Source organism: Neophocaena asiaeorientalis, unplaced genomic scaffold, assembly GCF_003031525.2.
Source record: "Neophocaena asiaeorientalis asiaeorientalis breed wild unplaced genomic scaffold, Neophocaena_asiaeorientalis_V1.1 scaffold429, whole genome shotgun sequence".
NCBI classification, from domain to species: Eukaryota; Metazoa; Chordata; class Mammalia; order Artiodactyla; family Phocoenidae; genus Neophocaena; species Neophocaena asiaeorientalis.
In genome coordinates, this window is record NW_020173550.1 from 2,310,987 (window position 1) to 2,323,075 (window position 12,089).

General features: G+C 59.1%; 1 protein-coding gene across 9 annotated transcripts in view; it reads left to right on the plus strand.

The window, feature by feature from the left end:
* The first annotated feature begins 4,863 nt into the window (after positions 1-4,863).
* The window catches only part of DMTN (dematin actin binding protein), a 23,545-nt gene continuing 16,319 nt past the window's right edge, over positions 4,864-12,089 (plus strand). For 2 of the 9 annotated variants that reach the window (XM_024747726.1, XM_024747727.1), the window contains exon 1: positions 7,944-8,289. The gene's annotated coding sequence lies outside the window, so the exon portion shown is untranslated. Of the gene's footprint in view, positions 5,037-7,943; positions 8,290-11,758; positions 11,909-12,089 lie in introns of those variants that run through there. The other 7 variants (XM_024747722.1, XM_024747723.1, XM_024747728.1 and 4 more) reach the window with 7 other exon arrangements.

Genomic DNA, 12,089 nt, shown 5'->3' on the forward strand with positions numbered 1-12,089 from the left:
CATAAAACCCGCCTCTTTCCTCCTTTGCCACGGTTTTTAATTTTGTCCACTGGGGAGGCCCTTCCTAGCAGCGCCCCTCCTCTGCTTTTCACGGGGAACACCTCACTGAGCCCGCTCTTCTGCGGACGGACCCCCAGCCTCAGTTTCCCCTCCCTCCTCTTTCTGAGAAAATGTTGGGGAGGGGGATTTTGGAGAGAGAAGGAGGATGAACGATATCTCTTCCCGTTTCTCCCAACAGTGGCCTAAAAATGAAGAAAGAATGGGAAGCTGTGGGGGGGGGGAGCTGGTTTAGTCAAAAGGGGAGGCGAGTGGCGCGTAGTCCAAGTTCGGGGACGCAGGGGGGTCACTCACCTCTCCCTGGGTGAGGACCGGAGCCAAGGCTGGCTGACACCCCCAACTCGAGGCAATTTAGACAGCGGCAGCCAAGAGGGAGGTCCCCAGGCCCCAGGCCATTCTCCCTCCGGCTTGTCATAATCACTTTTCACCAGGTTGCTTTTTCCTCTCCCCCCCAAACAACGTGTTGGGGGTCGTTTTCGGGGGAGGTGGGGAGAGTGTAGGGAGGGTGGTCTGGAGCCACAGCTGATAACTGGCGAGTTCAATGGGATTTTCCACGCAGGGGCGACGCCCAGCAATTACCTGAGGACAAAGGGTCGGGGCCCCCAGGTGTGGAGGACTGGACTTGGGGGGCTGGGAAGGAGGTGTGCCGGGGAGGGGGAGCTCTTACAAGCCCTCTGATTTCCGCAGGAATTTGAGACATTCTTTAAAGCTCAGGCCCACCCCCCCACCACCACCGGCTCGGGTTAGAGACAGCTTCAAAGGTGGATGGGGCCCTTTGTCTCGCCTCCCCTTTCTTCTCTGCCTTTCTCCGGCCCCTCCCTCCCTCTCTTTGACCTCCCCAGCACAGACAGGCCTCTGGGGGACGGCTCCAGAAAGCCCTCACTGTTTCCTTTCTTGCTTTCTGAGGTGAGACCTGGCAGGGAGGGACAGAGGACGGGGAAGGGTGAGAGAGGAAGGCCGCTCTGGAGGCCTGTGCCATCTCAGACGGGGCCCTTGCCCCAACCCCAGCCAGAGCCCAGCAGCTCTGACGCCCGCTTGTGGCCTTGGGTCCCCCAGCTGTTGGTGCTTCCAGGCTCCATAACCAGGGTGCCTCTTCATGCTCTGGGGAAGTCTCCCCATCCCTCCTAGTGTGTGTGGCAGGAAGGAGGCTTCCCGTGGACCTCTGATGGCTACAGCAACCCTGGTTGCTTCTGGGCGCCCTAAAGCTCCAAGGAGGTGGGCGGGTAGGGATGGACACAGTGCAGGAAGACTTAGGGTGAGTTGAACACATCCGTTTCAGGGAGGGTGTGACAGGGGGAGGGCGGCGGCGGCAGCAGCGTGCCTCAAATCCTATGCCTGTTTAGGATTACCAAGAACTCTGGCTAAGAATAGCCTACATATAGATGCTGGCTTCTCTGTCCTGTCCTCCAAACGGCCAGATGAGGCAGAGGGGAGCTGAAGCAGGAAGTCGGGGCGGTGGCAGGGGGCGGGAATCCATTCACATTTTAGCCCTCACCACGTCTCTCTAGTCAACCCTGTCCCTCAGACTCCGCTGGCTGTGACTTCCCAGTCACCCAGCCTCAGCCTCACAGCCCTGGACAGCTACGAGGGACCACCTGTCCTTGAAGCTCTTTCCTCCCTCACCTGCCCTAGGCGGTCCTTTCTTCCTTCTCTCTGGCTCGCGGACTCTTCTCTTTCCTGGCCCCTCTTCACAGAAACATGCCCCGAGATCTCTGTCACTCTCTCCTCTCCCTGAGCAAACCAGCATGTCAGCTGTCACCCCCTTTCACACGACTGCCTTCTCCTCCAAACTCTGGAACCCTGCACCACGGCCGGACCTCACTGGGATCTGTCTCAATGAATGCGGTAGTTCTCTCAGCGGTCTTTCTCCCTCCTCACACACACACACACACACACACACACACACACACACACACACACACTCCTCAGCACATCACATAGTTTGTTCAGCTCACCTTACCTTACCACAGCTCTGCCCGAGTCACACCATCACTAACAGACTCAGCATGGCTTTCAAACCCCTGCCCAGTCGTGCCAAGGCCCCCTGCTAGCCCTGTCCCTCCAGCTCCCCTCAAGAACGCTGGCAAAACTGCAGCCATTGGGGCTTCCCTGGTGGCGCAGTGGTTGGGAGTCCGCCTGCCGATGCAGGGGTCCGATGCGGGGGAAACGGCTTCGTGCCCCGGTGTGGGAGGATCCCACATGCCTGAGCCCGTGAGCCATGGCTGCTGGGCCTGTGCGTCCAGAGCCTGTGCTCCGCAACGGGAGAGGCCACAACAGCAAGAGGCCGCGTACTGCAAAAAAAGAAAGAAAGAAAAAAAAAACTGCAACGCTTGCAGTCCAAAAGACACTCTGGGCCCATCTTTTTTTTTTTTTCTGGCCACACCACGCAGCTTGTGGGATCTTAGTTCCGCAACCAGGGATCAAACCCCTGCCCTCTGCAGTGGAAGCACGGAGTCCTAACCACTGGACCACCAGGGAATTCCAGCAGGGAATTTTGGTCCTTCACAGGCCCCATTTTTTTTTTTTTTACATCTTTATTAGAGTATAATTGCTTTACAATGGTGTGTTAGTTTCTGCTTTATAACAAAGTGAATCAGTTACACATATACATATGTCCCCATATCTCTTCCCTTCTGCGTCTCCCTCCCTCCCACCCTCCCTATCCCACCCCTCCAGGCGGTCACAAAGCACGGAGCTGATCTCCCTGTGCTATGCGGCTGCTTCCCACTAGCTATCTACCTTACGTGTGGTAGTGTGTATATGTCCACGCCTCTCTCTCGCTTTGTCACAGCTTACCCTTCCCCCTCCCCATATCCTCAAGTCCATTCTCTAGTAGGGCCCATCTTTGCTCATGAGTTTCCCACTGCCTTGCCTGCCCTTCTCCAGAATGCTGGCACATCCAGACCACAGCCATGTCCTCGGCTCTACAGACGCCCCTCACTCTCCCAGGGGCAGTGGCCATCTCTGCTGCCCCCAGCCCCTCCGTCCATTGACTTGCCCTGGCCTTAAGGCACATATCACAGCTCGTCCAGAACTGTACATATCTATGCTCGTGTCACGGTTCCGCTGGACAGCAAAGGCCTCAGATGTAGAACTAATCAGTCTTTGCATCCCCCACACTACCCAGCACAGTACGTTACACAGAATAAGTATTTCTTGAGGAAATAACCCAACTGAAGACCCAGAAAGAAGTCGTTGGCCATTGGCCCAGCACCCTGTGGTCCCTGAAGGTAGAGGTAGGATGAGAAGCCAGAATCCTGCCTCCAAGCTCCATCCTTAGGAGGACTTGGGCAGGAGGGGTCCTAAGCAGTTAATCCAAATATTTGTGTATTCCCTACAATGTATGACGATGTGCTAGCCCTTTGGTTAATAAAAAAAGATGGACAAGATAGTGTGTCATCCCCTGTCAAGCTCTCAAGACACTTGAAATTTAATTGGGGGGGATCAACCCATAAAAAGGCAGTTCTTTTGAGGACTTTTGGAAATCTGTCTCTTACCCCTAAGATAGCAAAGCAGCATTTGGTACATCCCCAAAGAGTGAAAGGAGAGAAAATAAGGACACTGCTGTGTACTGAGCTCCAGAGATGTGCCAGGCAGTATGCAAGGTGTGCTCACATTCAGCCCCTCATTTTGCGGGGTGAGATTGTTCCCATGTTGTGTGTGGGCAGGCTTAGATGGAGAGATGTTAACTCATCCAAGATCACAGTCCAGATTCTCACCTGTCTCTGTTTTGTTTGTTTTTTTTTTGGCTGCACTGGGTCTTCGTTGCTGCGTGCGGGCTTTCTCTAGTTGCGGCGAGCAGGGGCTACTCTTCCTTGCGGTACGCACGCAGGCTTCTCATTGCGGTGGCTTCTTTTGCTGCGGAGCATGTCCTCTAGGCCCTCGGGCTTCAGTTGTTGCGGTATGCAGGCTCAGTAGTTGTGGCACGCAGGCTCTAGAGCGCAGGCTCAGCAGTCATGGCGCACGGGCTTAGTTGCTCCACAGCACGTGGGATCTTCCTGGACCAGGGCTCGAACCTGTGTCCCCTACATTGGCAGGCAGATTCTTAACCACTGCGCCACCAGGGAAGCCCTCTCACCTGTGTTTTAACACCTCGAGTGGGATGTTCTCCACTCCTCAGCCAGGCACGGTGGGTTCTGGGATGTCCGTGGGGCAGGGGCACTGGGAAGGGCTGGGGTTTGCTTGACCTTGAAGATAGGAGCAGGATTTCCGTCAGCAAAGAAGACCCACCAGGGGGCAATATTGAGAGTGAAAACAGCATGGGAAGAAGGGCTTCAAGGCAGGAAAATGTGAGGTCTGTTGTGGGAGTGGGAGGGCGAGCAGTAGATCGGCTTGGCTAGCACTGAAAGTTTGCAGCCAGAAGTGGCAGGAAAGGATTGGGCCACGTTATGAAGAGCTGGGTCTCTGCTGTGACAGGAGGAGACTGTGAGGGCCTTCAAGAAGGGGAGTGACCAGACGCGATTGTGGGGGTTGGGGTTCAGGGGAGAGGCTGGTCTGGTGCAGCTGCTGGGGCTGAGGCTCTGGGGTCCAGGAGTCAGACAGTCCAGTGATCGGAGGTGGGGGACGTGTCATCCAGACTGATGGGAAAGGGTCACTTGGAGGCCCTCGTCCTTTCTTTTGTTCTGCTGGCCCAGTTCTCTGTCATTGTCCCTTCTTAGGTGCACAGGTGCCCAGTCAGCCTCTCCAGGAGTTAATGTTTAGACCTCCCCGGGCAGGTCGGTGCAGGGGGCGGGGCAGGGGCAATGGAGTGAGACGGAGAGAGGACAGAGAAACCTACGCACAGCCCCTGGGGAGGGGACAGGCGGCAGGGCCAGCGTCTGGTCAGGACATCTGGCAGCAGTGACCTTGCTGGGGAAAAGAGCCAAGAACTAGGTATCCTGGGCCTGGGACCACCCGCCTGAGAGGGGCAGGAGCCCCAGCCCCCTGCTGTGGACGCACTTGCCCATCCTCAGAGCCTGAAGGTGCTCCTGAGCGTAAAGGTACGCTTGTCCTGTTGGCAGCCTGCTGGGGTGGGCGTGGCCAAGCCGTGCCCAGGAAGCCCACCCCGGGGCCTGGGCTCACAGGCACCTGGTATTCAGGGTTGCCTGCTTCTGGGGGGAAGCTTGTGCCTACCCTGTCCTCCCAGCCTATTGGAGTGGCAGGCAAGCAGTGCAGGAAGACCGACCGTTCAGCTGGCCTTGAGGAGTCTGGGGTCTTCCCAGGAGGAGAGGGCTAGAGGCAGAGTATGTCTCCTCCTCCTCCTAGGGCGAGGCCAAAGATGAGGAGGAGGCAGAGCCTGGCAGGCGAGGGAAGGGTCTTCTGGCCTGGCTGTGCCCTCCCACGTCCCTCCCAACACCCTCCCCCCACCCCAGGATCCCTCAGCAAGGAATGACCTTGACAGCTACCAAGCCTCAGGTCGACAGAGGGAGCCCTAACTCTGCAGTCCCCTTGGTTCCAGGGCTGGCTTGAGGGGAACTATTCTGCCCAAGGTGCTCTCCCGCCCCTGGAGGGACATGCCTTTGGAGTGAGAGGCCGTGGGAATGGGCCTTTCGGGACTGGAAGAGTGCTGTCCCAGGCTCTGACCTTCTCAGCCCATGGCCCACATGCCCACCCTAGCCACACCCGGGGCCTCTCCTTCCTGCCAGAAACCACCCTACGACCCTGCAACATAAGCCATCCCTCCCTTGTTCCTATCGCTCTTCCCAGCTCCACGCTGAGCTTTCTGGAATGGGGGACGTGGCCATGTGCCTCCCAAGACCAGCCTGCTATCTGGCCCTGAATTAAGGTTCTCCTTAGGCCGCCCCAGGAGCCAATCCCAGAGCGTTACGGAAGGAGAGGGAACGGGAGAGTTGGGGGGGCTCAGTGGGAGCCCCGGCTCCTGAAGCCCCCCCCCCCCCCCCCGGCACCGAGGCCCCCTCCCTCCATTGCTGAAGAAGAGGCAGTAAGAGCTACAGCCGCCTCCTCCCCCCTCCCTGCCGCTGCTGCCTCCTCGGCTGAGCCGGCAGGTTGTCTTGGCAACGGGAGGCGGAGAGGAGATGCGCTGAGGGATGGAGGTGTATGTCACCGAGGAAGCTGCCGAGCCCCACGCCCCAGGCCCTTGAAGGTACCGCAGACCCCCTCCCTTCCCCCTCCCCCTGCCCTCTCCCCTAGGCTTCCCCACTCTATCCAGAGTGCTTGTTTCCCTGAGGAATGCCCCCCTCCTCCCAGCCCAGTGACTCCCATCCATTCCTCCTGAGCCACCTCATTCCAGGCCCCTGTCCACAGCTGTCCTTCCTGGCAACCGCTCATTCCAGCCCTGCCTCTGGGGACCCTTGCACCGGAAGGCAAATATCCTGGAATGGGGTCTTGGGGGGTGGGTGGCGCATGGAAACAGGGAAGAAACCGAGATAGTGGGGAAAAATCAGGAATCCTAAAGGGCTACCTGGCACTTGGTCTCCTGGAGAGGGGGAGGGAGGCTGTGCAGCACTAGGGTGGGGACAGGGCAATAAGGGTGGGGTTGAAGGGGCAGAAAGCTGAGAGGCCGGGCTGGTTGTCCAGAAAGGCCTGGTTCCCCTCCGCTAAGGCTGTGGCCCGCTCCTGCCACATCAAAAGTGCACCTCCTCCTGCATCATCTCCTGGCCTTTTTTTCATGGGTCGATGGATCCTGTGTTTCTCTCCCACTCCCAGGCTTTCTAGTACCTTTCCACGGGCCCCTCTCCCGCCTCTGCCGTACATGCAGCAGCTAAGCCCAGATTCTTTCCACCCTTCCTCAGCCACTCGGCTACCTGCCTTTTTCATTTCTCCTTTCTTTCTGGAGCCCATCCTTCAGGATTCATTCTTCTCTGTCTCCCACTAACCCAGACACATCCCCCCCTTCCTGTCCCTACCCGTCCTCGTCTCTTTGAGAGAGGTCCCAGGGCACACCCTCACCTGTCCTCTCAAGACCCTCCCCCCTGTAGTTTTTCCATTCAGATACCCCAGAGCCCCCTCCCCAGATTCTAGATTTCCCCAACGACAGCTGATACCATCAGCTGACCAGCTGTGGGCAGCGGTTACCAGGGCAACAGTAAGGGCTGCCTAGGTAGGCAAGTCTGCACAGAGGTGGAGAGGAGGCCGTGCTGGGGCCAGGGTCAGCTGGCCGGTCTCCCTCCCCTGCTCCCAGGGGTCACAAATGAACCAGGCTCTGCTCTAAGCCCAGAGGGAACGAAAAGGCCAATGACAGGGGCCTGGAGTCATGGAGGTTTTCCCAGAGACATTCCTGTAGCTCAGTGCTGGGACTGGACATCACCGGGTGAGAACTTCTCTTGAAGACCCCAACTTGGAAAGAGATTGGGGTCCTTCCCACTCACCACCACTGTGCTCTGTCCCCGGGGGATTTGAGTTACCCAAGGGCCAACCCGGTCTCTTGTGCTGAGCACCTGGTTTCTCGAATCCTCCCATTCTGTCCTCCCCAGGAGAGGGTTAATCCTTGGGTAACCAATTCTGGCATCTAGCCCACACCCCTGCCCCTCACCATCTATGCGCTTTAGCACCCCAGGGAGGCAGGGACCCCAGAGGCCTCTGTGGTGCTGGTAGGTGATGAGTGGGAGATAGAGGTGCTTGGGGAAAGCGGGTGTTGTCACCCCTCTGTTATCAGTAGAGCCCCTTCCCCCTGACTTCAAACTCTGGCTGTTTAGGAGGCTGGAGGGGCTGTGTGTGTGAGCGTGTGTTGCAGGGTTGGGGGTGGGTGTGGGAAAGGGAAAAAGGCCAGCGGCTGGCCAAGAGTCTGCTTCCGATTCTGCTTCGTCATGACGCCCAGTTAATGGTCCTCTTGTTTGAGACGGATTGAACTGCAGCAAGCGAGGTGGAAGAGCAGACACACAAACACACACCCGCAGGCCAGGCCGCACGCTATCAGCTGGAGGTGGGGAGGGTGCAGGGGTGGGTGGGAGCCAGCGGCCCGCCCACCTGGCCGCCCGCCCGCCCCGCCTGGCCTGCCCACCGGCGCACACACCCGGCCCCGGGATTGCGCGCCAGGCTGGTGGAGAAGCAGGGTGGCGGCGAGGGGGTGGGGGCCTAGAAGGGTAAGTCCCCTCCTTCGCCGGCTGCCCACCCACTCACCCACCGCAAGCCAGCTTTTTTCTTGTTATTTGTGCTCTGGGAAAGCACGCCGGGCTCCTGGAAGAGCCGCCTGTTACCTGGGCTTTCAGGAAAAGCCGCAGCCCCGGGATCCGCGCCTGTCCCCGCCCCCACCCTGGGGCCTCAGAGCATCTGGGCCACCCTGTCCGGGAAGAGGTAGGTGGCAGGGTCTCCCACCTCTCTTCCCCTCTGTGGGCACTTTGGCCACAACACCTTTCTAGAAGTGAGGCTCTGGGTGGTGGCAGGGATCCCGGGGTGGGGGTGGGGGTGTCAGCTATGGCCCCTTGTTCAGTGGGAGAATGGGCCGGACCCTGGGACTAGCTGGGTTTGATCTGACCCAACCTCCTTTTGATTCGGGGAAGAGGGGCTGGGGTGTCACATGCTGCCACCCAGGGACCCCTTCCCCTAGCTGTGCTGGTCAGAAGTCCAAGTGATTGGGGGGTGGAGGCTCCGCCTTGAGTAGGCTGGAGAGCTGTGCCATCTTTGCTGAGTGGTGGAAGGGAAGGGGGCGTTGCCCGTCTCCCGCCACCATGCCACAGACGCTCCTGTTGTGGGGGGGAGCAGTTCACTCAGAGGCCTGAGTGCCACTGGTGTGAGGACTGCTCCTTGCGGGGAGGGGCCTGAGGAGCCTCCTTCTAGCCCTTAGCTGGCCAGGCTGGGGTGAGGACCAAATGCAGAATGAGGCTGGGTGGCAGGGCATGGCCACAGGCCTGACCACGATGCTCTCCTGGTGCCGGCTGTTGAAGTGCTTGCAGGGGCTGAGGGCCGAGCAGACACGCAGGCCTCCAAGGATCGAGGCACCCCCTTGCTAGCTCTGCCCCTCCCTTGGCCTGGCAGGCCAGGCGCCCTTTCCCGGGCAGGCACACCTGGTGGTTCTTTCCCAGGGCACTGAGTTGCCGAGTTGCGAGAGGCAGAGGAGCAGGGACGGGTGTAGGAGAAGGCAGGCAGTCTTGCTTTGGGAAGGGGTGGGGCCCAGAAAGCGCCCACGGGATGGGTAAGTGGGCGCTGTGTGCCAGGGACGGGGTGTCAGCACGTGGGGTGGGTGGCTGTGAGCGTGGAGAACCGGAGCCAAGGGGAGGATCGGTGGGTGGTGTGAGTGGGTGTCACAGGCACCGCGTGTCAGCGTGGGGGGTGCCTCACTGGGAGAGTGGGGGTGTGCGTTCTGCAACCGTGTTTCGGCAGGGGCTGCCTGTGTGGGTGAAGTGCCTGTGCCCACGGGGGAGGCTGGCCTCCGCGCTGCTGGCCTCACTATGGCCACATGTCCAACGCCGGGGCCAGCCTGTCCACCTGGGGGTGCAGGTCTGAGGAATTCCTCATTCACAGCTCATGCGTGTGTGTAACGACCAGAAGGGACGCCCCCAGGATTCAGAAAGCTGAATTTGGGAGGCAATCTCCCTTGCATCTCCCCCAGCCCTATCAATCAACTTGTACAAGTGACACCACAACCCGCCAACAGGACCAGCTATAAATAGAGACCAGAGCAGGAACAAGCTGAGGACCAAGCAAACCTAAGGGGCTGGGAGGGGGGACACAGAAAGAGGGCCTTCTTCAGGGGTGTGTAGAGAGAGGATACAGAAACCCAAGCAAGAGTGCTAAGAGAAACTGTGTGACGAGATGCATATTTGTGGGGGGGGGAGGAAGGAAGGAAGGGGGCGCCCGGGCCCGCTCCTGCTGTCATCAGAAGCAAACGGGGAGCAGGGCCTTGAGCAGGTGGGTTCCCAGGCTGGGACCCTGATTCTGGGCTCACCTGCCCCTGCCTGATGCTTCACCAGAGTGCGAGAGGGTGCTGTTCAGGGTTAGCATTAGAGGAACCCCAACTCTAGTCCTAGCAGATAGAGCAGGGCTTAAAAATGGGGGTGTGGGAGAAGGATAAAATGAGAGGAGGGGAGTGGGAGCTTCATCAGTCTTAGAAAAGGCGCAGGCGCAGGCTTGGCAGAGGTTAAGAGATGTTCTGATGAGCCACCGGCCCGGGGCGGGGCGATTTTGGGGGCGATTGTGGGTGCCCCCTCGCCACGCACACACAGACACAGACCCCACCCTCAGGGTATGCCTGGGGGCCTCCCCTGTTGGGCTGGTCTGCTCCCACCCACCTTCCCCCTCTCCACCCTGGGATGCTGTTTTGGGAACTGGTGACCTAGCTGGATCCTGCCTTTATTTCTGGCACTGAGTTGTTGCCACAGTAACTGCGGGGGTGGGGCTGGGAGGGAGAGAGGGTGAAAGGGAAGCAGAGCCAAGGGAAGAAAGATGAAGAAAGGAAAGAAAAAGGGAATGGAAAGCAGAAATAGCGAGATGGGACCCGGAGGCACAAGGCAGGCAGGCACACTCTGAATGAAACTGGTGAAAAAGGAAAGCGGCGGAATGCTTGCCCACCTGACCCCCAGCCCACTGGGCCAGCTCAGCCATTTCGCAACTCGTTTACTATCTGCAAGGCCGGCCTCCAGCCCGGCTTGTCCCTGCCCCAGGGCACAGAGCCCGCGGCCCCCAGCCTCTCTGCTCTTGTCCACAGGCCAGTCCAACGAAGCAGGATTCTGGTGGCTCCACGGTATAAGGTTAGCACACGGGACCCCAAACCCCAAGTTCAGATTAAAGGGAGATCCTTGGGGACCCACTGAAAAGAGCATTCATTGGCTTTGACCTGAGACAGACCTGGGTAGGAATTCCAGGCTGGCTTCAATGGGCCGAGGCGTGGGGGGCATGGTGGGGGGCAGATCAATCTCTCAACCACATTTTCATCTCCTAATTGGGAGACATGAGCTTTGGTGAAGCTAGAGAGGATGGGTGAAAGTCCCTGGCCCAGAGCAAGTGATGGTTGGTTTAGAACAGGGCGGGAAGCTGGACTAGAGGATACCAGGCTGCGGTTCTGCCGGTTGAGCCTTCATTTCCACAAGTCGAGGGAGCCAAGGCCGGCTCAGCCCCTACCAGTAGCGGGCGCCCATGCGAATGGGTGGGCGGGCCTTATCATCAGGGCCGAGCGGCTCCAGTTGCCATGGAGACGGGGCGGGCGGTGTGAGGTGGGGCCCGGCTGGGGGCTCAGATAAGGCGCGGCTGCACAGCTGGGATAGGGTGGGACCGAGATGGAAGAACTGGGCGCAGCCGGGGCAGCTGAGATGGCCCTTCCGCCACCTGGGCTGGCCTTCCTCCGCAGCTCTTTCCCTTTCCTCCCTTTGCGCCCTCCCTTCCTGCTGCAGTCTGCCCTCTCGGTCTGTCCACGGGAGACGGCCCGGGCCTGGGAGCGCACATGCAGAAACGTGGGGTGTGCACGGGTGCGGAGGCGCGAGGAAATTGGCTTTGGGGGAGGGGCTACGAGTGGGTGGAGTAAGCGTTTGCGGGGCTTGTGATGTGATTTGGGAGAAGGCAAGAACAGTCTCTCCCTTTCTTTCCCCTCTCCGCTTTCCCCCTCCCCTCCCTCTCTCCCTCTCTCCCTCTCCCCCCACCCCACACTCCTACTCCACCCCAAAACATTTTCCCTGATGGCTTAATATTTAACGAGTAAGACCTTCACTCCTCAAGGTTGGCCCCAAATTAAAATGCCATGTCCCTGGAAGGGTAAGACATTAACAATTTCCGCAGCGTGCTTTCTAACGCACCTGGCGCTGGTGTGCAGGTTCCTGATGGAATGTGGCTCAGGGCAGAAGGCGAGGAGACCCAGCCTAGGGGATGGGCACGGGGCTGTGGACAGCTGTGGAGAAGAAGGGGCAGGGGACAGAGCAGGGACATCATTATTCTGAATCGTCTTTCCGAGTGGCTGCCTCTGTGGGACCGTGGTCGTGCACAGGTGAGTGGGGGTCTCAGTGCAAGACCTTGTAACCTGTGACCTGGCTCATCTTGGACCCCTCCTCTCCCTCCCTGGGCAGTGACCACTCTGAGAGGCAGTCATTACCCCACTCTGTACCCACCCGCAACTGGTGTTCGAGGGCAGGGTGCCTGGACCACCTCCAGGTTCAGCCTGAGGCTCC